Genomic DNA, 23,488 nt, shown 5'->3' with positions numbered 1-23,488 from the left:
CAATTTGTTGTCACGAGAAATTTGTTGTGATGCCACCATCATGCCATTTTAGGTGGAGTTCATCTAATGAACATCCCATGTAGCCAGGAGACAGAGTGGCAAAGACATTCGGACTGGGATCCAAAGTATACAACTTGGGAGAAGGACAGACTAGAAATGATGCAGGAACTGTAGTGACAGAAGCTTCAGAAGACAAAGCTGTCATCAGAATTAATGATAGACTCATGGCAATAAGACTACAGTGCAAGGAAAGGGCAGTATTCATGATCTCAGCCTATACCCCACAGCAGGGTTGTGATAGTGAGGAAAAGACTGCATTCAGACAGTGGTTGCAGGACCTACTAGATAATGTGCATACAATAGAAACTGTTGTTAACAATGGGTGACTAGAATGCACATATCAGGACAGACACAACAGAATATGAGGACTGCCTGGGTCCACATGGATGGGAAACCAGGAATAAAGAAGGGGAGGCAATCTTAGACTTTTGTCTGATGAATGGCTTGATGGTGGCCAATACCTGGTTCAGCAAGAGAGACAAGTCATAAAATCACATATAAGAGTGGCCGAGATGCAACTTAGGTCATCTTCCTGCTAGTAAGAAAAAGGAACTGGGGTAGAATCAGCAATTGTAAAATCATCCCCAATGAAAAAGTCAGCTCAAAGCATTGACCACTGGTTGCTATGATCATCTGCAAGCAGTAGTCAGAGAAGGCTCTAAGGTCAACAGAGACTAGGCTGAAGAGCTGGAAATTGTCTGGAAAGAAAGCATGAGAGTTCAATGAATTACTCAGTGCTCCAGCACCCCAGGAAGAAGAGTAAATAGGTGGAGAAAAAGAAGAATGGCAGCACCACAAAACACCATGTGTGAGGGTTACAAACCAGATATGCAGCCAAGCAAGGTATGGAAACAAGGTACATAAGGAAAGGTACATAAGGAAAGCTGATGTTGGAATGCAGAAGTCCAGGAAGTCATGAAAAGGAAAAAAGTGTTCAGAAAAAAATAGGGGATAGAAAAGATGAACCAGGTTAAGAAGTAATACTGGTTAGCTAACAAAGAGGTTAAGAGAAGAGAGGTACTAGCAAAGAACAAGGCCTCAGATGCATTCTACTATGTCTAAGTGACTCGGTAGATGGTACAAAGAAACTCTACCAGGTCTCAAAGGCAGAAAGATAAAAAAGATAGTCAGGTACCCTTCATGAGAATAACAACCTGCTCATCAATCCACAGGAAATAAAAGGCAGATAGGAATATGTCCAGCAGCTTTTGAATGAAGAAAACCCCACAGAAGCTATACTGCCCCATTCACAGCCTGCTATGAAAGAAGAGGATCCAACCATGGAAGAAGTAAGAATAGCACTAAGGAAAATGAAGTCAAGGAAAGCAGTAGTCTCAGATGAGGTCAGAGCAGAAATAGTCAAGATGTTGGGAGAGACAGGGGAGACTTGTCTGCTGATGTTACGCTTAGCAGAATGGAAAGAAAGTGTATCCAAGATGAAGGGAGAAAAAGCATGTTATTGCCAGGGTACATGAAGGATCCATCCACAACTGTGTGTAGTAGAGAGTATCAAACACCTGTCACTCTGCATAAAGGTTCTAGAGAGTGTAATTCTTAAACAAATAAGCAGAGAAGTAGAAGGAAAGGTGGGAAATGAAAAGTTTTGATTCAGATTAGGATGCAGCATGACTGATCTAATGTTTGCAGTGAGACAGATAATTGAGAAGAAGCGAGAGGAGAAAAAAGTCCAACTGGGTATTCCTAGACCTGGAAAAACCATGACAAGGTCCCAAGAAAGCTGATTTGGGCAGTATTGTGGTATTTTGAATTCCAAGAAACATTAGTAGAATTAGTGCAGCCTATATACAAGGACCAGTGGCTCAAGTATGAACAGTTTTCATACTCACAGAGGGGTAGCCAGTTGGACTGGGTGCTCATTAGGGTTCAGCTCTGAGTCTGCTGCTGTTCATACTGGTCTGCTGCTGTTCATACTGGTGATGAACTACATTAGCAAACAGGTCAGAGAGGTAAGGTTAACAAAGTTGCTGTATGCAGATGGTGTAGCATTACAGGCAGACTCTTAGCAAGAACTTCAGCAAAGCATAGGGGGAATGGATTGCAAAATTGAAGGCACGTGGGACAAAAATGAGTACAGATGAGACAACTGTAATGGCATGTAATGTAAGAAATCCAAAGAAGATGAGAACTGATATAGAAGAGAAAATAGTGAAAGAGATAAACAACTTCAATTATCTTGGAGGGATGGTTGAGGAGAAGGAAAGTCTGAATGATGATGTCAAAACTAGGATAAGAAGGTCTGCAGTCAACTGGCACAGAGTATCAGGGGTTGTGCATGACAGAAGAATGCCAAAGAAGCTGAAAAGTAAAGCGCACAAAACAGTGGTGCAACCAGTGCTACTATATGGCACAGAACCCTGGGCAGTAAAGACAGCAGGTAAGGAAGCTAAAAATGATGGAGATGAAGTGCCTGAGACGGGTGGTAGAATACACACTGTGGAACAGACAAATGAGGACATCAGGGCGGTAGCCAAAGTAGCTTCACTTGCAGAGAAAGACGAAAAGGCAGATTACAGTGGTTCAGGTATGTGTGCAGAAAAACTAAAGACAATCTGGTGAAGATTTTGGATAGACAGGAAGAAGACAAGAGGAAATGAGGGTATCCAACAAAGAGATGAATGCACTGTGTATGACAGAAGACCTGCGACAGTCAGGCATGTGTATCAAGGAAGACAGGAGACTACCAGTGAATCAAGAGAGATAGTGACAGTTGACATGACACCCGGAATCCATGCAGAAAATTGGAAAAAAAGAGACTGGTGATGATGATGATTCATCTAATAAACATATCAGACTATCTAACAAATTGAATCATAAGCTGGACAACATCATGATGCCCCTTCTCAATGCCATGAGTCTTAAAAACAAACTGCTAAATTTTGAGACATTTCTACATCTGGAATGATGGAATGGGTTGGTGTAGTCAGTGAGACATGACTCAAGTGTAGTAAGAGCACCCCATCCATGCAGAGGTTCATGTCTTGCACAGCTTCAAGGTCACATGTAATCATAGAATTGTGTCAGTGTTCATCAGAGATTTTATTCCTCCCAAACTGATACCTAATGACTTCCAGTGAGTTTACTGAAGTTCAGTTCAGATGAGGAAAGTCAGAAATTCAAGTTATAGTTTGTTACAGATCCCCTTGAATGCTGCAAAGGATTATGAAAACATAATTGCATTCTTTGAAAATATCAGTGTAAGAGAGGGTTCTTCAATCACTGATGTTTTCAACTACACCTTAGATTGGAGTACTTAGATTTCTAACATGGACTATGCACATTTCTTAGATGTTGTTAATGAGAATTATCTGGCTCATACTGTCTGAAATACCACCACAGGTGGTAATATTCTGGATGTAGTTCTTACAAGGTTAGCAATGTCATGCTTCCTGCCCTTGTTTGGCCCCTCATTATTTAAGGTGCACCACAAACTGTTTACTTTTACACTCAAAACACCCACCACCCCAATGATAACCAGCACCACCCTCTTTGATGACTTCAAAAAAGTAAACCATTTTTCAAGTGTAGAATGAAACCTCAAACCTCACATGTTGACCCCACAGTGGAAAACAAATATGCAGCAACCTTTTCCAAAGATTGTTATTCTAATTTAGAGAAATGCATTGATACAGCACTACCCACCAGAATTAAATACAGCAGAGAATTGTACAATCAACCACCATGATGGTCAGTCAATATGAAATTATACAATAAAAGCAAGAAACTGCTTAGATTACCTTGTAAGGCCAGAAACTCTCCTTCACAAAAGAATATAAAATGCCTCGAGAGCTTGACATTAGTTAAAAAACAGCAAACTGTCCCATGAATGTAGACTAGCTTCTGAGGCTAATTATAAGTCCTTTAACTATTTTAAAACACTTAATATTTCACATCGGTTCTCTAAATCTATGTAGAATAGCACTTCCAAGTCCACAACTAAAGTATTACCAACATTTCAAGCAATTAAATTTATTGCACATTCCTCCCCTAAAACTTTCATCTTCAATTCAAACACCCTTGAGTAACTTTCCCCCGCTACTATCTCAAAGGATCTTATCCTTAAAGCACTCTCCAAGACCAAAAGACACTTGGTCAATAGCTACCAACAATATACTGGGATGCCTAATAATGAGTATCATACAAGCTCTTGCTGATACCCTGTTTAAGCTGTTCAACTTGAGCCTTTTCGCATAATATGTTTTTGAGTCATGATGCACTGAGATGGTGATGCCCCTCTATAAGAGTGGCCCCACTACTGACCTGGGTAACTACAGACCCATTAACCTTATTTGCCTTGTCGGTAAAGCTGTGAAATGCATCATTGTTAAGCTCATAAGCAAGGATGTTAAAAATTTGATCAGGCTCAATGTGCAAAAATTTACATTTACTAAGGGTAAATCATGCACACTAAATCTTGTGTACCTTTGCAAAAAGCTCACACAGGCAGTGCTCAGTGATCAGTCTGTTCACAATGCGTACTTGGATCTGGTAAATGTCTTTAGCACCATATTAAGAGGTGGGATGGATTGCAGTCTGGCTCAAGAACAGAGTTCATGTTGTTATAGTTCATTAAAAGTTGACCAGTGGTTTTCCTTGGGGTTCTGTGATGGGATCCCTCCTTTTTGGCACTTATTTAACTGACCTAAACACTGTCAATAAGGATCTTTGACTAAATTCACTGATGAGTGTATTCTGGGTGTAGTACTTAAATCAAATAATGATACTAATACCATTCAAATGGAACTGACACACATTAACTCCTGGTTCAGCAAAAAGAGTCTTAAACTAAATGCAGTATCATCTCCTTCAGAAAACTATAAAGTCTTACCACCTAATGTGTCAATAGCATCTTACTCTCCACTAAGTCTGTGATCAGGGACTTGGCCACCTTGGTTAGTTGCTCCCTGTCCTTTGACTGCCATGTAGTGACTGTAGTCAGAAAATTCTTATATATTTCACAATGAATCACAGTGAGCATCACATCTAACACCAAGAAAGTTATTTTCCACTGTATTCTACTCTGGCTAAACCAATTACAGAATATGAAGGACTTTTGGTATGTATCTCATTAGGCACATAAACAAATGCAGAGTTTCCTAACAAAAAACAAAAAATCATGGGCATCAAACATCTTAGTTATTAGGAAGGCTGGAATCATTATCCTTGTATTCTCTGCCATGTAGTCTTTTGAGGAGAGACCTGTTCCTTGCCTTCTATGCCTTCAGCGGGACCCTTTTGTTCAAGACCTTCTCTTTCTCAGTGTATAAAGTAACATCGTCAACACTAAAACAAGATATACCATTTACATCTGGGAATAAAACTAGTTGGAGAGGTATACTCATTACTAAGAACCTTCGCTTGTGAAGAAAATTCACTCCCCCTTGTGACTCCATGTTGGCCTTTAAACATAGCTTAGGCAAATGGGTAGGTGCCCCAAAATACATTGTGGAACTTACATGTCTTACCCTCAAAGAAATGTTGGTTAGAGCCTGTGGGTGGTTATTGGCAAGGCATGCATGGCCTCTCTTTGAATAATAATGCAGTTCCTTCGATTCCTGTAATTTTAAGTACCATTTTTAAGGGAAGTGGTTCGGTGTGATTAAAGACTATACTCCCAAGTTTGCATTCATGATCTGCATTTTTAGTAAGCCTGACAATGCAATCAGTATTGATATCTGTGGTAAAGATGCTAAAAAGGAATTTCCACAATAAAGAACCTAGAGGAATTCAACTGATAGCTGGAGATGGTGAGGATACCAATTATGTTATTATTTGTTCCGTATTACCATTTAGCCAGTTGTGTAGCCAAATTATTATGGTTTCATCTATCTTTAGATCCACAAGTATAGGTATAAGTCCGTTGATGGTGTTTTCTTTCTTTCTTTATTTATTTTCTGGGAACGTTTAACTGAGCATAAGACCTCTTCTCATTGGAGGTCAAAGAGAAAAGATCCAGTAGATTACATTTGTGGACAGAGTCTTCAGTACATTGATTGAGAAAAAAGTACAATTTAAGGAAAGCAACAAGAATAGAGAGATACAGCATATAAAATATATCAATATCATATAAAACACAAGATATATTATCATCATTCAGCATGAAATTATATACTGAATAATATACCTGCTTATAGCAATGAACAAAATATTATTCTTTTCATGTCCTTTAACAGAAGCATAAACAGTATTTATATGTGACTGATGAAATCCATGGTCACGAGCACTGTAAAATGTCATTTTGTAGGAAATAAGAAAGTAAACTGATATAATGAAGAAAGGATGTATTGCTGTATGTTAGGCCATCCAGGAGAGGAGGTAAAGGGACAAAGCCAGCAAGATAGGAAAGCTGAATATTAGTAGTACTTAAAGTTATGAAGGCCATTTATTTATCAGAGTAGGAGGAATGTTATTCCAACATTTGGAAGTGTAGTTAGAAAACAGAGAGTCTTCAAATGAGTTACAGAGGTGAAGCTAGAGTGGGAGAAAAGGAGCAGCACTGACTTACAGAAATTAGCACTTGTTACATTTGTAGGGCTTTCTTCTTTACTTGGAGATGAAGAACTCTTTTTTTTTTTTTTTTTTTGCTCCTCAGCTAGACCTTTTTAGGCTCTCAAAGTTGATTTAAAGGATCAGGAAGCTACACAGAGAACCCGAAAAAATAGTTGTACCTCTGATGAGTTACATGTCTTTTGTGTATAAGGTGAGATATAGCATCAAATGCGTTGGCCAGATCTAAATAAGCTGCACAGACAGATAAACGTTTACGGGGGGTGGGGGTCACAATATGTACTTTGGATAAAACCATTTTGGGTTACATCATGCAGAATGACATTTCTTGTCTGACGAAATAAGATCCATGATAATTGTCTCCATCAGTTTGTAAAATATTTTTGAAAGGCTGAGTAGTCTATAATTATTGGGAGCAAAGAAATGGACTCCTTGTGGATTGAGACTAGAGTAGCCTGCTTCTATATATCTTGGATACAAACCAATCAACCTCTGAACATTAAAATATCATAACACTTGCCTTAAAAAATCTTAGCAGAAGGTACAAAGAGGAGCACATTCATATTTTTTTTGGAATGGAAAGTCGTTAGATACTAGACACGTAGTTAGTGATAAGGAATCTTGTATAGACTAATTTAAGTTATTTAATAATGTATATGCATTTGAACAGGTTGGTCTCTTTGAAGAAAATCAGAAGGAAGTCAATACGTCTAGGAGGAAAAAAGTCAGAGGTCAAAATTATAGAGCTAAGCCAGAACATAGCAGTAGAGGTATGCATGCCTGTATACAGTTAGTAAGGCTATGTTAAGCATGTGCCTATGTTTGACTGCACAAATTAGATTTCTGGGATGTCATCTAGTTGCATGAAATTTATGATTCTGACCTTATGCAGAGGATTGAATCAACATGTTTACTGTTACTTTGAAGCATACCTCTCAACCTCTCAGCAAAGATAAAAATAATAGTGGACATAAGCCCAAAATCAGGGACAGAATTTACATATTACTCTTATAAATTTTGAAAGTTGCTAGAATAACAGGTTTTGCATTAGCTTACATTTTGTGAAAGAGATTACTTCTCAAACTCAAATGTCTGTCATTTTTAGTGACTTCAATCTTCAATGATGTGTCAGAAAACCACAAATTTTATGAGGAGCAGACCAAACATATGAGGCAAAAATCTGGTCACTGTGAATTTCTGGACAGCTGAGAGGTATGCATTGAGTAGGATCATGTTGGTCTATATCAGAACACCGAAAGTTCACAATTTCGAATGTTCTTACATTGTCCCCTAATCAGCGAATGCTGACAACATCGAACATTCAGAACAGCAATTTTTTTCCTAGGGAAAAAATTTGCTGTTCCAAAACACATACACACAACACAAGCACACCAAACAAACAGCAATCCACACACATACACCAAAAATCTTACAGCCAACAATACACTAAACTGTACAAACACCACTAACTATCCACTTACCTTAACCCAAACCCTAACCCTAAGGTCCATCACACACTCACCTCACCCTCACCCTAACCCTAACTCACCTAACCCTCTCATCCACACAATCACACACATACCTCCCTCACGTCCTAACCCTAACTCACCTAACCCATGCCCAATAGCACACTTACCTGAACCTGACCCGTAACTTTCCACCACAGTGCTGAAAATAGCAAAATGACAGAAACGGACAACCAAATTCTTTCCCTAGGAAAAAATTAGGTTATCTGTCGTTTCGCTATTTTCAGCGTTTGCTGAATAGGGGTCGATGTAAGAACATTCAAAAGTATGAACTTTCGGTGTTCTGATATAGACCTGGATCATGTTGCAGGGAGGAAAGGTGAATAGTATTACCCTTTGTGACTTAACATCTACTTCATATCTACATGCCATTGTCTTAGCCATGTCTCCTAGTAAAATTATGGTGATATAGTTTAGTTTTATTCTACTACAGTTTTATTCCTGCCCTTTTATTTTTCAAATGTAGTTATTTTTATTACCTTCTCTAAAGGCAAGCTTACCTCAAATGAATCTACTTTTGAATGTTTAGGTAAATTCTTTTTGATGGAGTTATCTCTGCCATGTTGTTTTGATCTGGCTAAAGTTTAACAATTTGTACAGCATTTTAGTTTAATAGCTTACTGATTTTGTAACTATGTCCTTTAGGTTCATTACAGAATGCCCCACTACATTTCTGTCTCAGGAGGACAAACTGTCCATAGCAGTCATGGAACAGACATTTTGTAGTGCATCCAATCTCTTCAGTACTACAACTGTTGAGGCCTGGATTTCTATGCTTGCCTGCAGTTGGTCTGTAAGTTATGAGGGCATTATATGCAGAAATGCCCACAACAGTTGCAGGATGACCCTTGCAACACTTCATCTGCTGTAGTGATGACACAGATGGTTCAGCTGTCACACGTGAAAGGGGCAGGTGGTCCTTCTCCTCTCATTCCAGGATTTTCACCTTATGAAGATGAGCTATTAAAGTGAGCAGTATTAACATCCATAGTGCTCCATACCTGCACTGCCTACAGCAAGGGAACTCGATACTGGCACAGTAAAGGCTGCATATATATATATATATATATCTTGCACCATTATTCTACCCCTATCTCTGAAACAGAGGACTAAATGTCTGCATCAGAGACAGCCAATACAGAAATAATGGTGGCCTCATCAGCTCTGTGGGCAACTAAAGAGTCAAAACCAATTACTTGGTACAGACTCATCATCCATTTTTGTGTCCTCATTGTTCTGTTCTGTACATATTTAGACCAACAGAGGACCTGTATAGAAGCATGGCATAGTCAGATAATATGTTCTGTCATCAATCCTAAAAACAATTACAAGGAAATACTAAGGTAAGCATGCTGCAGCAGTGTTTATATGTCTTGAAATACATGGTTATGTATCATCACGGTCTGCCAAGGTTGGCATAACAAAGTCTGAAGGTATGCAATAATAACTCTGTTGGATAGACAAATAGTGAAAGAAGTATATGTGAGAAAATACTAACCTGATCTTTTGCTGAACCTGCATCTATACCCCTCTGAATCCAGCCACAAAGACTCTGTGCATTAGCAAAAGTAAAAGTCAGCCATTTGCTGAAAGTTATATTCCAAAAGGTAGGATACTCAATTTTCCTGCAGGAGGTGTGTGGTCCTACAAGTTATTGCTCCTGATATCAGTCTGGGCTTACCATACCCAATGACAATTTTATCTGCCACTGGCCAGGTGCATTTTCTTTAAATGTGGGTTTCAATGCTATTTCATTGAATATGATTTTTCAAGGGCAGAGAAGTTTTAATGCTAAGTCTGTTTTCATTGTGAGACTGTATTGCTTTGTTTAGCAGATGTCTATCAGTGTTTGTGATATAAAATTTGAAATAAAAGTTTTACATTAAATTCAAATATTTGTAGTCATTGTAGAAGTAAAGCTTAAAACAGTATGCACACTGAAAGATTTGAATGGTGTTTCAGGTAACTGGGGAGAAATAGCCAAGTAATGGGACACTGGAATAGCTGCAGGGTGCTATGTATGGAGGAGCTGGGGCTGTGTATGGGAGGGCCTGATCCATTACCCTGCCTAGGGCCCCATTTGACCATGATCTGGTTCAGTTTCCCAGTCAGGGGGATGATAATTTAGGCCACAGAGTAGGAAGTATTTTCCATTATGGGGATAGTTATAAGTTTATCAAGAAAGCACTGTTGAGGTGCCATGCATATGGCTCTACATAACATTACAAAATTGTAGTTGTGGTTGTTTATTATAACTTTGTTTTGGAGAACTTCATGGCCACAACTTCTTTCTAAAACCCTATTTTTAAAAGATTGATTTATGAAAAATGGATGTACCAGCTCTTTGCTCATCAGGCTGAACCAAGTGGAATGAGTTGTATACAGGTACTGTGAAACACGTGACAGTACTTTAAGCAATGTGTCTGTGACAGCACATACCTGATTTCTTCAAAGTCAAAATAAGCTTCTAGGCAGTATATTTATTTCTTATTTAGGCTGCTGTTGATGAAGCCTACCTTCACATTACTATTATCTGCTGAGTGCACACAGACTACATTTACAAATAAATCAGAATGTTATTAAAGTGACAAATTGGTATCTGCTATACCTAAGTGATACACCCCAGGATTCAAGAAAAGGCTCACCATTTGTGGTAACTGCCCACCACAGGTCAGTCAATTACCACAACTATGAGAAAATGTGATTCAGAGGCAGCTAAGGCTGCAGCAAGAAAGTCCTCATTATCATCTTATTAGCATATTTCTGAATCACACCATGGCCTGTACTAGAGTTGGCAGACCTGACAACAGTACTGATCTCTCTAGAAGTCCATATGTCAAGTTGGTAAAGGCGATCTGCACCATACTGACAAAACACACACACACACACACACACACACACACACACACACACACACACACACACACACACACACACACACACACACACAAACACACACACACACACACAAACACACACACACACACACACACACACACACACACACACACATATACACACATGCACACACACACACACACACACACACACACACACTCTCAGACATTCCCACGCTCATGCACAAATCCACCAACTAACAGACAAGTGCCCCACAGTAAATTACAATCACAGAAACACTCACTCATTCACTCACACATTCTCAAATATGCACACACAAACACATTCAGACTCTCTATTACCTACAAACCCCCCACTAGTGTAACCACCTCTGCGGACAATCGCATACACATACACACACATATTCACACATGCACATATTCATTCAGTTTCATTCATGTCCCCACAGACCCAAGAACACTAAAACACCCCCACTCAGTAGGCATGAATGGTTGGTGACTGCAGTGTTTTTACAGCAGTTACTTTTTCCTCCAGCAGAGAAACTTCTTCCAGGCTCAGATGTGCAAATCATAAGTTACTGACATTTCTGGGGAAAGAGGAAATAGTTATTAGCATTACCCACGCCTTCTTGTTGCTGCATTATTATGCAGTTCTGCCAATGAGACTATTCTCTGTGCTGAGGCTGCAAGTGAGGTGAAAGTCGTAATGGAATGGTAGTCTAAGAATCAGAAAGGCTTACTACATTAGGGAAAACTGCCATATTAAGGCTTTGCCACATGGTAAGTCTTTCTGAATTCCAGCCATCATCTGCAGCCGTGGGAAAGTATAAGGTTGTATTAATGTTGAATACATATCAAAGTGATTTCTAGAACTGCTCATCAGTGACTGATCTTGATGAAAAGTAAAGTTTTCAAATGCAATGGTATTACAAAAGGAAAATACATCATGTCTCTCTACTAGTAATTCATAGATTACCCACTGTGGGAGAGACTGCAATTGATTATTTGGGCTTCACCCTTGTAATCACAGCCTACCCACAGTGGATAAAGTATAAATTATGGCTCATTGCCATGGTAGGCTTATTTAGCATTAGCATTGTTTAAAACAGAAAGAAAAAGCAGAAGAAGGTGTTTCAGCATAATGGTAGTAAATTATATCAATGGAATTCCTTGCAAAAATATAAGATTGGATAAAAGGTTGGAAAATTTTGAACTGCAAAACAGTGTATGTATGTATGTGAAACAGAAATAATTTTCATACATCAGAAACATGCTTAACAGGGGGACAGAACCTAGATGGCCAGCTAAGCATAGTACTTTTTCTGAGCTCTATAAAATTAATACAATAGACAGGAATTAGACTAGTATATATATATATATATATATATATATATATATATATATATATATATATATATATATATAGACTTAAATTTTATAAAATCTAGCTAATAATAATCTAAACTTTAACTTTGGAAACTTTGAAGTTTTTATTCCAAACAATTCCTGTCAAATTATTTGAGACTAAACTTGAAGGAAAATAAACAGCTCCAAGTCTTCACAATCTACTGCTGCACTAAGGAAAGAACTACAACTGATGTCTTCCACTCTACATTCACTATCACTGAAAAGAAATGACTCTCCACAAAAGCTGGAGAATTTAAGTGAGAATAATTTTAAACGAACTGAAGTTTTTAGAGACCTTTTTCAACAACATCAGAATAGAATAATGGACATGGAGACAGCCATAACCGTCATATATGTAACAAAGCAAAACACATGGCTAATGAATAAAATTGACGATCTTGAAAATCAGGAGAGAAGACGCAATATTCAAATTTTCAGAGTACAAGAGAAAACAGAAGGTGAGAACATGGTTTTATTTTTGAATAATTGGATTCCCAAAATTTTAGACTTGCAAGAAGGGCTCACATTTGGTATAGAAAGAGCTCGTAGGGCAATTGGTAAGCCAGTGCCCACATCCCCCACAGCAACTCCAAGATCTATTGTTGTAAAATTCCTCTCTTATCTTGATAAGGAACTAGTTTTAAAAGCAGCTTGGAGGAAAGCCCCATTAAAATTTAACCAACACCCCATCAGATTTGACATTGACTACACTGCGAGAATTCTGGAAATGAGGAACAAATGTTGGCCACTGGTTAAACATCTGAAACAAAACAACATCAGAGCCCAAATATTGTATCTAGTAAAAATCAAAATGCACCTTTCTTCTGGTATAAGAATCTTTAATAACCTGGATGAAGCTATCGCCTTTATAACAAACAGTAACCTAATGACCATTCCAGAGGATATGGACTTTTCCTTGTCTTCTTTAAAGAGAACAAATACATGGAATGATGTAAAAAGAAGAAACAAAAAAAAACGAGACACCAGCTGCCACAACAAATTTCTCTCTCAAAGAATCAATCAGTAGTTGGAATCTTCTTTTATTCTCTGCATTCTGGCAAGAGAAATCTCAACAAGTTAATGAGCAAAACATAAAGACTGCCATTGAAAATACGGTCAAATTTACTCCATTCAAAAAGCTACTATACACCCAACTAATGATTAATAATGATGCTTATTTCACCCCACAAAAACTTAATAAATTCAATCCGAATCACTCGCCAAATGCCCGCACTGTCCTAGTCAATCAACAGATATTCTTCATGCTATGTGGGAGTGCAGCAAAGTCCATAATCTATGGTGTTCATAAAGAGTTAGGCTTGAAAAAATGGGTTACGAAAAGAGCACCCTGTCATGGGAAATGGCTATACTACACATTAATACAAACAATCTCCCAAAAATCCTTCAGCATGTTCTCATCACAATTTGTGCTCTTATTAAATTCTACATCTCAAAGAACTGGACTCTTGTTTCCCCCCTTTCATAGGAAGGCTTCAGCAATTTAGCCATTAAATACATGTCTTCCCAAAAATTACTATACATAATCACCAAACACAAATATTACTGCAAATATTGGGAATACTTGCTGGATGTCATCCTTAAGAAGTGAAAAATATTACTTGATGTTAGAAAAGATCTCCTTATTATAAGGAACTGGTAGGAAATTTTATTCAGAACTTATCTTTTTTAGTTTGTTGGTAATTAACTGACTGCATAAGGATCTATCCTGTATATATGATACATTCTCTTTTTCCTTATTTTTCCTTCTCTCTCCCATTGGCAATATCCCACTACTGGTTGTACTTATAGATCCTCTCTTTTTACTTAAGACTGACTTTCTAACACGTTGGCTGTTAGTGTTACTTCTTTGTACATAATGTATATAGGTTGTTGATTTTGATTTTTGCTATTGTTTTGTATGTATTATAAATGTATGTTTTTCCATTTGAAATTATGTGTATAATGGACATTTATTTTATTTTATTTTACTATTTCTAACTGAAAAACGCAATAAATACATTTTTGAAAAAAAAGAATCAACTGGTAAATAAATAATCAAATATTGTTCTTTTTTTTGTTAATGATTACTGTCTCTTAATTCATACTTACTGCACAATTATGGTAATAAATGCTGTTTAAATATAATTTAACACACAGAGCAAATAGTTAACTAACAAAAATAATATTGAGGAATTGATTAAAAAGTTTAATCTCATTGCATACTGAGATAATTTATAGCCAAAAAGAAAACAAAAACAAAACTGAGCTGATTTCCAAATAAGGCACTGTTTGTAAATTTAATATGTGCAGCTGCTTGTTTAAGTGAGTTGGGGAGGGCTCCATGCTGCATATATGTATAAATCTTTATTACAATACTAATGCAGCTTGGTTAACCAACTACATAATATAAAGTGTCACAATAACTTAATTACATTAGATAATATGTGGGTTTTTTTCATTTATTTAACCTTAATGTTTTATTAATGTCAGAGTATCTGTTGAACTAACATCCACTAGTAAACATGGAGCTATTTGTTTAGATTTACTTTTCCCTTTTTTACCTCCCTAAGCCATTTTTACTCAAAGAATGTTGTTTAAATTTGACATGAAGCTTTTTCTTACCTCAAGATGACCCTCAAGCTGTTTTTAAACTGCCTTATCTCCCTCAGGCATCTGGAAGCTGTTGGCCCGTTCTAGTATGCTGCACCCTACAGGAAGTGTAGGGAACAGTTTTGGAGATACACACTTAGCTTCAAACTTCCTAAATAAAGTTCAAAACACTATGAGTGCTGCATTTAAGTAAGTTAGATTATTTTGTTTATATGAAAAGTTACTATAGTTCAAGCTGATGTTTAGAAATGGGAAAATAACAGTTTAATATGGTTACTAATTTAAATTAAAGCTGACAGAAACAAGTATAAGCCTGAATCAGTCCAGACTTAGAAACATAAATATACACACAATTTAAAGTCTGTAGTAATGTTTCCTGATTATGTAATCCTTGAAGACAGCAAACTGTACAAATTTTCAAGAACATTTTGTTAAAACTGTACACTCAAGATCAGTGCCAAGGAAGTTCTATTAGACTGAAGACAAGTGCAGAGTATTTGTACAGCAGAACCTGGTTAACAGCTTTTTCATATTGCTGCATAAGACTAGAGGGTCTATATGGGTATCATCTAATAACATTTTTGACTAGAAGGTGTTATAGCTCTGTTAATTGTGGACATTAAGGCAGTTACATACAAAAAAAGGTGTTGTAGCCCCGCTAATTTTAGACATTAAGGCAGTTGCATGCAAAAAAAATAAATAAATAAAAATCACATGCTTCATTACTATGGGGACAAGAACATGTGAGAGATGGTCCTGGATGCCACTGTCAAACAATACTTCTCAGAATCTTTTGCTGACAGCTCTTAGGGTGAATAAGCACACAGTTAGATGTGATTATGATACTGTAGATAGCTGCACTAAGATAGTGGCCTGAGGCCCAGTCCAGTTGGCAGATTTTGGCTATATAGAAGCTTTTATAACTGCAATATGGGCTCTCAGCTTCTTGCTGAGGCTGACAATGGAGTTCTTCCAATCTTGGGATTTTACTCTTTTTTGCAACAGCTTCTTCTTTCCGTTGTAGAGTTTGTTTATGGCAGGGGACCACCAGATTGGCTTCCTTTTTTTGGAGGCTACTGTCTTGGCTCTGTTGGGGATGGCATGATCCATGCACTCGTGTATGTGCTTATACAGTGCATTTGTGTAAGATTCAGCAGTCTTACCTCTATTTTCCATCTGCATGGGTATCGTGAAGTTTGCCACTTCTGTTTTAAGAAGCATGAAGTTGGCTAGGGAGTAGTTTTTGATGGTAGTTTCCTTAATGGGGGGGGGGTGGGATAGGGACGTCTAGGGTGATTAGCTTGTGGCTGGATCTGTCCAGTGAGGAGTTGACCTCTGGCATGGAAAATCAGTTACCCATATTGGTAATGACCAGGTCCAGGATATTGCTGCCACTGGTGGAGGTGTGGAAAAGCTGATCCAAGGGACTGGAATTTATGAATTCCAGAAAACATTGAGTGAATGAGTTGGTACATGAGTAGTTTTCCCAGTTGATGGTGGGGCAGTTGAAATTGTCCATAATTAAGGTATTGGGTTGTACCTAAATATTTTCCAGTATCTTAAGAAATGAAGAGTGGGAATCCTGGGGCATAGTGGGGGATCTGTAACAAGCTACAACCTGGACTGCAGTCTTGCCCAGTATTAGTTGCACTTGGATAATTTTGGATGCATTATGTTGAGCAACTAGCCTGGAGGTGTGGATATCCTTAATGAATATGGACACACCTCTGCCTTTAATGTTTCAGTCCAGGTTAGGTGGCCAAAAGGTGTGGTATGAATTATAGCCTGGTAATGCAGGGGTGCTCTCTGGAGCCTTGTACTTAACAAATAAGCACCTATCCAGGCATGTCTAAGGGTCAGCTCCTGGTGTTTTCTCCTGTCTACCTGATGAATCGGGGCATCTTGGGGCAATGCAACAATTGCCTCATGTACACAGACAACCATCTCCTCCTACCACCCAACACTACAACCTGTGAGAGATGCACTTATATAGCCAAACTACAAGCAAATCTCTCTTCACCCAAAACTAGACTAGACAGTCAAGAGAAGAAGGTGAACACTTGCACCACACCACACTCATCACATAGTCCCTCAAAACCTACATCACCAAAACACACACATAGAAACACAAAACACACACCTACATTCACGGAAGCTCTCAGTAAAAACCTGCCCAAGCAACAGGGACCTCCAAAGCAGAAACACAAGCAAACTCCATCCCCCAACACAACCAAAATGACCCATAGCCCACAAACTCAGTGTGCCACTCAACCACAGCCCATAAGACATAACAATGTACCCAACAGTCTAGTCATATGTGACTCTATAGTCAGACACACTGATATTCCACTCACCAGGCTAAACAAGGAGAAGGTTACTGTCAGCTGCCTGTCGGGTGCCAGGATCCGCCATGTAATGCATGCACTCAGGTCACTCCACAACAAATACAAATATGACTCTGTCATTGTCCATGTTGGTGTGAATGACCTGAGATGTACCTCCCCTGGTCTACATGAAAAGGGACATGGAGGAGCTGTCCGATCTTGTAGCCCAGGCAGGTATGTCCCAAGCCCTGAGTAGCATCCTGCCATCACCCAGAATGATACCACAGTACAAGGACAAAATGATTGACTTCAACAATTGGCTAAGCTTCTGGTGTCATTCTAAGGAAATCCAGTATCTGTCTGCCTGGGATGACATGATCGACAAACCATGATGCTTTGCCAGAGATGGCCTGCACCTGTCGCCCCTGGGATTCCGGATACTGGCTAAGGCTCTAGCCACCCCTATAGTGCCTTTTTTAGGCAAGGTTCAAATGACAAATTCACCACCGTAAAAGGTACAAGCAAGCAGAATCTGAGGGTATTGCTACTCAATGCTAGAAGTCTAAACCTCAAAATGCACTCACTTGAGGCACTCCTTAAAATGGAGAACACCAGCATCAGCAGTGACAGTTGCAGGCAATCTCTGGCAAAGCATCGTGGTCTGTCTACCATGTCATCCCAGGCAGACAGATTCTGGATCCCCTTAGAATGACATTTATTGATTTGGTTTGGTCTTCACAATAAATAATATAGATAACAATGAATTCAGACTTTTAATCCTACAAAAATAAATGCAGTCCAACATTATCTAGTCATCTTAACAAAATGTACTTTAATATAATTCACTGAATGTGAAGCCTCTTAATGTTAACCTAAGAGAAATCTTTGGGAGCTTTTACTGTTATATCCGGCTTTTACTTGATTAGAACAATATAGATGAACAAAAGATTAGAGTGTTGATGAATAAGTATGCTCAAACAATCATTTATGTATTTTTATATACATATTATACTGTCCTAAAAATGTTTACAAAAGTTGTTGGTTAATTAACATGTTTTTAAATACAAAATGAGAGACTTTCAGTTGGACTAACATATACTATAACTAGATATAAATGACTGCGCCAGGCTATAGGGTCCTTTGATGTTCATTACTGTTGTCACAATACTTTCTAATATATGTGCACCAGTCTTTTGAAATATATATATATATATATATATATATATATATATATATATATATATATATATATATATATATTATAAAAGGGGAGCCCTACTTCCTTTTTCCCTGTTTATCTTTGGATAATGTAATTAAAATATTAATTCCTATTGACTTTAGTTATTAGATAATGATGTTCTTGTTTTAAACTCATTTGATCTCATGTAGTAATTCATGTCAAAGACAGGAACCTCAACATCCAGTATTACATATGTAACTTATGATACTAATATATGTGCATTTCTCCTTTTGCCTCACTACATTTTAATAACTTAGTGGAAACTGTTCAATCAATTGTATGTTTACAGCACAAGTCTCTTTACTAATACATTTTAGAGCTGATAGGTATGTTCATGATGGTTTGGGAAAGCAGTTTGATTGATTTTATCTCTTCTTTCAAACTGGGCATTTTTAATTCCATGTATGTGTTTGGGAATTACCTTATTTGTTTCTCTATTTTACTATGATTATTTTGTTGTGTGTTTCTGCACTTAGGCCTGATTATAATATACACATCATATTCACAGTCATGATTCTTGCAAACATGTCACTTAAACAAATCAAAGTTTGGAAGTCTCAGCTTTTCATTGAATGCTTTGAGATAATAAAATCAGTTATTACTGACCATTAGAGAAATTACTCCAGTAACTCACTATGTCTTTGTCTTTAGCTTCACTTAATATAAATGGCATCAATAATCCAAAGAAGAGGTCAAACCTTTTGAGATCCCTTAACTTAAACACACCACAAATAGTATTCCTACAGGAAACACGTTTTAAAAATACAGAAAAGGATCTCTGGAAAACAAACACATATACAATACTAGCTCATCCTTCATTTAAGTCTAAAAGGAGAGAAGCGATGATCCTATGGAAGAATAATATTATCTGCCCTCAAATATTATTTAAGCATGAAGACCCCAAGGGACTACTAGCTATCACTATCCTAAAATTCAATCATAGAATTTGGATGCTTGCTAACCTTTACTGGTTCCCAGGACTGGGTGATTCAACTAGTAAACAATATCTCAATCTTATTGATATTATATCAAAAGAGAATCTGATTCTAGGTGGTAATTTTAACTGCTTATTAGATAATTCTTATACAACAAGTAGTCATCCACTTAGACTAACATCCACTGCTAAAATTCTTAAGAAATTGATAAATTCTCATAATCTGTATGATACATATAACTCTAAAAATAACAAATCACTCTGTTATACACACACTGATTATAGATTTAAAACTCAAACCAGAATAGATAAAGTCCTTATCTCCAATGATTTAAAATTAAATCTCACATCCTTTACTATCCTTCCTTGTCCTTTATCAGACCATGATTGTCTTATGTTAGATACACAAATGGACTTTATGAAACTAAATAATATTACTAGAATTCCTGCCTATATCACCAAACAAAAAGACTTTAAACCATGGTTATTATCAGAATTAAACTTCTTCTTAGAGACAAATAATAACCCTGAAACAAACATTATTATGGTTTGAGGTGCTCTAAAAGCATATATTTATTGTAAAACTATAGTCTGGTATAAGAAAACCTTAAGGAATGGGAATCGGAATTACAAAACCTACAATCTCAATTAACCTCCTTGAGATCTAAGTTATCACAATTAAACTCAAATAACAGAAAAGAAATAGACCCAGTAAACAAGAAATATCTAGATATTTTGGCACACAAAACAAACCACTAGAAAAAAAGGAAATTAAACTCTTATGGTCTTACTCCCAAACACATGCATGATTTGTCATTAAGAGCAAAATTACATTCCAAGGCAAATATCTTAAAATTATTACATGAAGGTACTAATAAGACAGTTTCTGATATCAGAGATATATTAGAAGCCTTTAGATATCAACAACATTGTAACCCTGACAATTTAAACAAAATGTTGCAGCCCAAGAATTAATCACTTTAAACTTGAATGCCATCCCAGAAAATGTTAGTACAACTCTTGAGAAACAAATAACTCTAAATGAAATCTAAACTAAAATCAAAATCCTTAAACATGACAAAGCTCCCAGCATAGATGGCATCAGAGCAGAGATTTATAAGCTTTTTCCAGGTTCAATTATATCTTTACTTCATAAGACCCTGGTTGAAGTACAAACTAAAAATGTGATCCCTCCCTCTTGGAGATACTCCTTGATTACCCCTATTCTTAAATCCGACAAAGACTTGCATCTATGTAAATTATAGACCAATTTACTTATTAAATAATGACTACAAAAGTTTTATGTCTATATTTGTGGAAAAATAAAGGTTCCACTTTGACATTTAGTTCATAATGACCAAACCGGGTTTCTTCATAAAAGACACAAGCATGATAATATCAAAGAATATTAATATTAATAGAATTAGACTGCGGTGGTGGTGCTGTGGTAGCGTTGTCGCCTCACAGTAAGATGTTGTCCTGTTCGATTCTCAGCTAAAGCATCTTCTGTGTGGAGACATGCGTTCATTGAAGGTTGTGCGTCAGAGCTGGCAACTCAGCACGTAAAAAATCTACTGCTAATCCTTAGCAGACCGGAGTTCCACTGTGGCGACCCCTAACCGGGAAAATCCAAAAGACACAACAACAGCAACAACATTAACATTAACAGAATTCTTAGACATAGAAAAAGCATTTGACTCTGTAAACTGGGATTTTTTGTTTGAAACAGTAAAAGCATTCTCATTTCCAGTATCTTTCATCTCCATGATAAAGGCTATATATAAAAATAATTTGGCATACATCAAATTAGGCCCCTTCACTTCAAAGTACATCCCCATAACCAAAGACACCAAACAAGGTTGTCCTTTATCCCAAATATTATTTGCCCTTGTCATAGAAATATTAGCATCATCAATAAGAAATAATCAAGAAATCAAAGGCATTAATATTTATAATCAATACAATTCTAAAACAGAGCTATTTGCAGATGATATTCTGCTTACCTTACCTAAGTTAAATCAAAATTATTAGAACTAGATGCAATAATAAATAACTTTCAAAAAATTTCAGGCCTCCACTTTAATAAGCAAAAATCTAACCATATTATTCTTAATGACAAAGGGAAATCTCAGCTAGTTAACCAAAGCATTATTGGAGAACAAGTTAATACGCCAAACTACTTAGGGATAACCTTATGCAAAAACTTGGGAAAAAAGAAGAGAAATAAATTATAAAAGCATAATATCTCAGGTAAATACATGCGTAAGTAGCTGGAACAATATGTTTTTTTTTTCATTCGAGGACAGACTTCATTTGTTAAAAATGATTCTCCTTCCAAACATTTTATATATTTTTCTGGTTCTAGACACCCATCCTGGGAATAATTATATTAAATGCATAAATAAAACTTTATTAAACTTCCTATGGTACCCAAACAAAAATAAGATTGCATATATGCATTATATTAGATCTTGGGATGGTGGTGGTTTAAGATTCCCTGACTTGGAAACATGTATCAAAGCATCATTACTTAAAAGCACATTAAATTGGATTGACTCAAATTACAACTCAGATTGGAAAGATCTTCATATAGCTATAATACAGAATGAAAATTCCTTGTCATGTAAAATTCCTTTCAAACATCCCTCCAATAAGTTTTGGTTTCTTTTTAGTCACACAGTTCAATATAACGTGACAAAAACAATGAAACTAAACTATCTAAATAACATTAACTACTTTAGAAAAATAATATACTCAAATGCAGATATCAAATCCTGGTTTGACTTAATAATCCCCTTTAAAATTACAAAAAACTTCCTGGATAAGCTTCACATAAACATCTTTAATGAATGGGAAACTGAAAATTGTATTTGTTGGAAACAATGTATTAAAGACTTGGAATCTTTACAATTTCAGCAAATTATGAAAGACTATAACTTATCATCACAAGATTGGTTATTACTACAAAGTGTATTTGCTTATTCTCAAGACTTGTTTAGAATTATTCAGAACTCTTCATATTTAGATCAACCTCCCTTAATCACTCTCATATCTGAAATATTATTTAATGATCAACAGTTTGACAATTTAGTATCCAAATTATGCACCATTTTGTTAAGTTACAGATCCATTTTAACAACTAAGCAATGGAACACAGTGACTAAAGACCTACTTCATAGTGTCTCCCAGACAGAAAAGCTTAAAATTCTGTCTTCAGTAAAATTCATTTATTGGGGTCAATAATGGAGTGTATTTAATTGGAACTATTGGCACAGAGCTTTTTAACTCCTAACAAAATTGCTAAATTCATAAAATCAAATAGCATCATTTGCTGGAGATGTCTAACATCATGTAATGCAGATTGGTTCCATATTTTCTATGATTGCTCTAAACTAAGGAATTTTTGGAGAGATATTGATGATTTTCTTTCAGCTTTATTTTCAGATAACTTCACATTAACTTTTTCTTAAAGGTGATGAAAACTTTTCTTTAAATAAATCATATTCATACTTATTATGGACAATATTAGCAGTAGTCAGGACATGTATTACAAATAAATGGACCTCTACTACATCTCCGAGTCTTGGTGAATTTCTCTCCTTAATAGAAAAAAACATAAACAAGGAAGTCAGAACTAAAGAACTTAGAATATACCTGTGGATTTTTACTAACAATCCATGGACAAAGGTTTCAAATCTAATTGAGACTTTCTGAACTGATTTTTAACCCTGATTAATCATTATTGTTTGCTTCACTGAAATTTTTTCTTAAAATATTTCTACTACTCAAACATTTTTCAGGCCTATGTAACTATTGTAAATAATTTTATTTATTTATTTATTTCACATTCGTTAGCCAGGTTAGTCCAACTGAGTTTGAAAACAAACCCATTTTCAGTGGAGACCTGAAGGGAAAAGCCCCAGCAAACATAAGTAAAGATAAAGTGACAATATACAAATATTAAATAACAATCACAGTACAAAATAATTGTAAAAAGAAAAGGA

This window comes from Protopterus annectens, chromosome 1.part2 (genome assembly GCF_019279795.1).
Source record: "Protopterus annectens isolate FY-2018-M chromosome 1.part2, PAN1.0, whole genome shotgun sequence".
In the NCBI taxonomy this organism is placed as follows: domain Eukaryota; kingdom Metazoa; phylum Chordata; order Ceratodontiformes; family Protopteridae; genus Protopterus; species Protopterus annectens.
Note: the sequence above shows the minus strand (reverse complement) of the source record.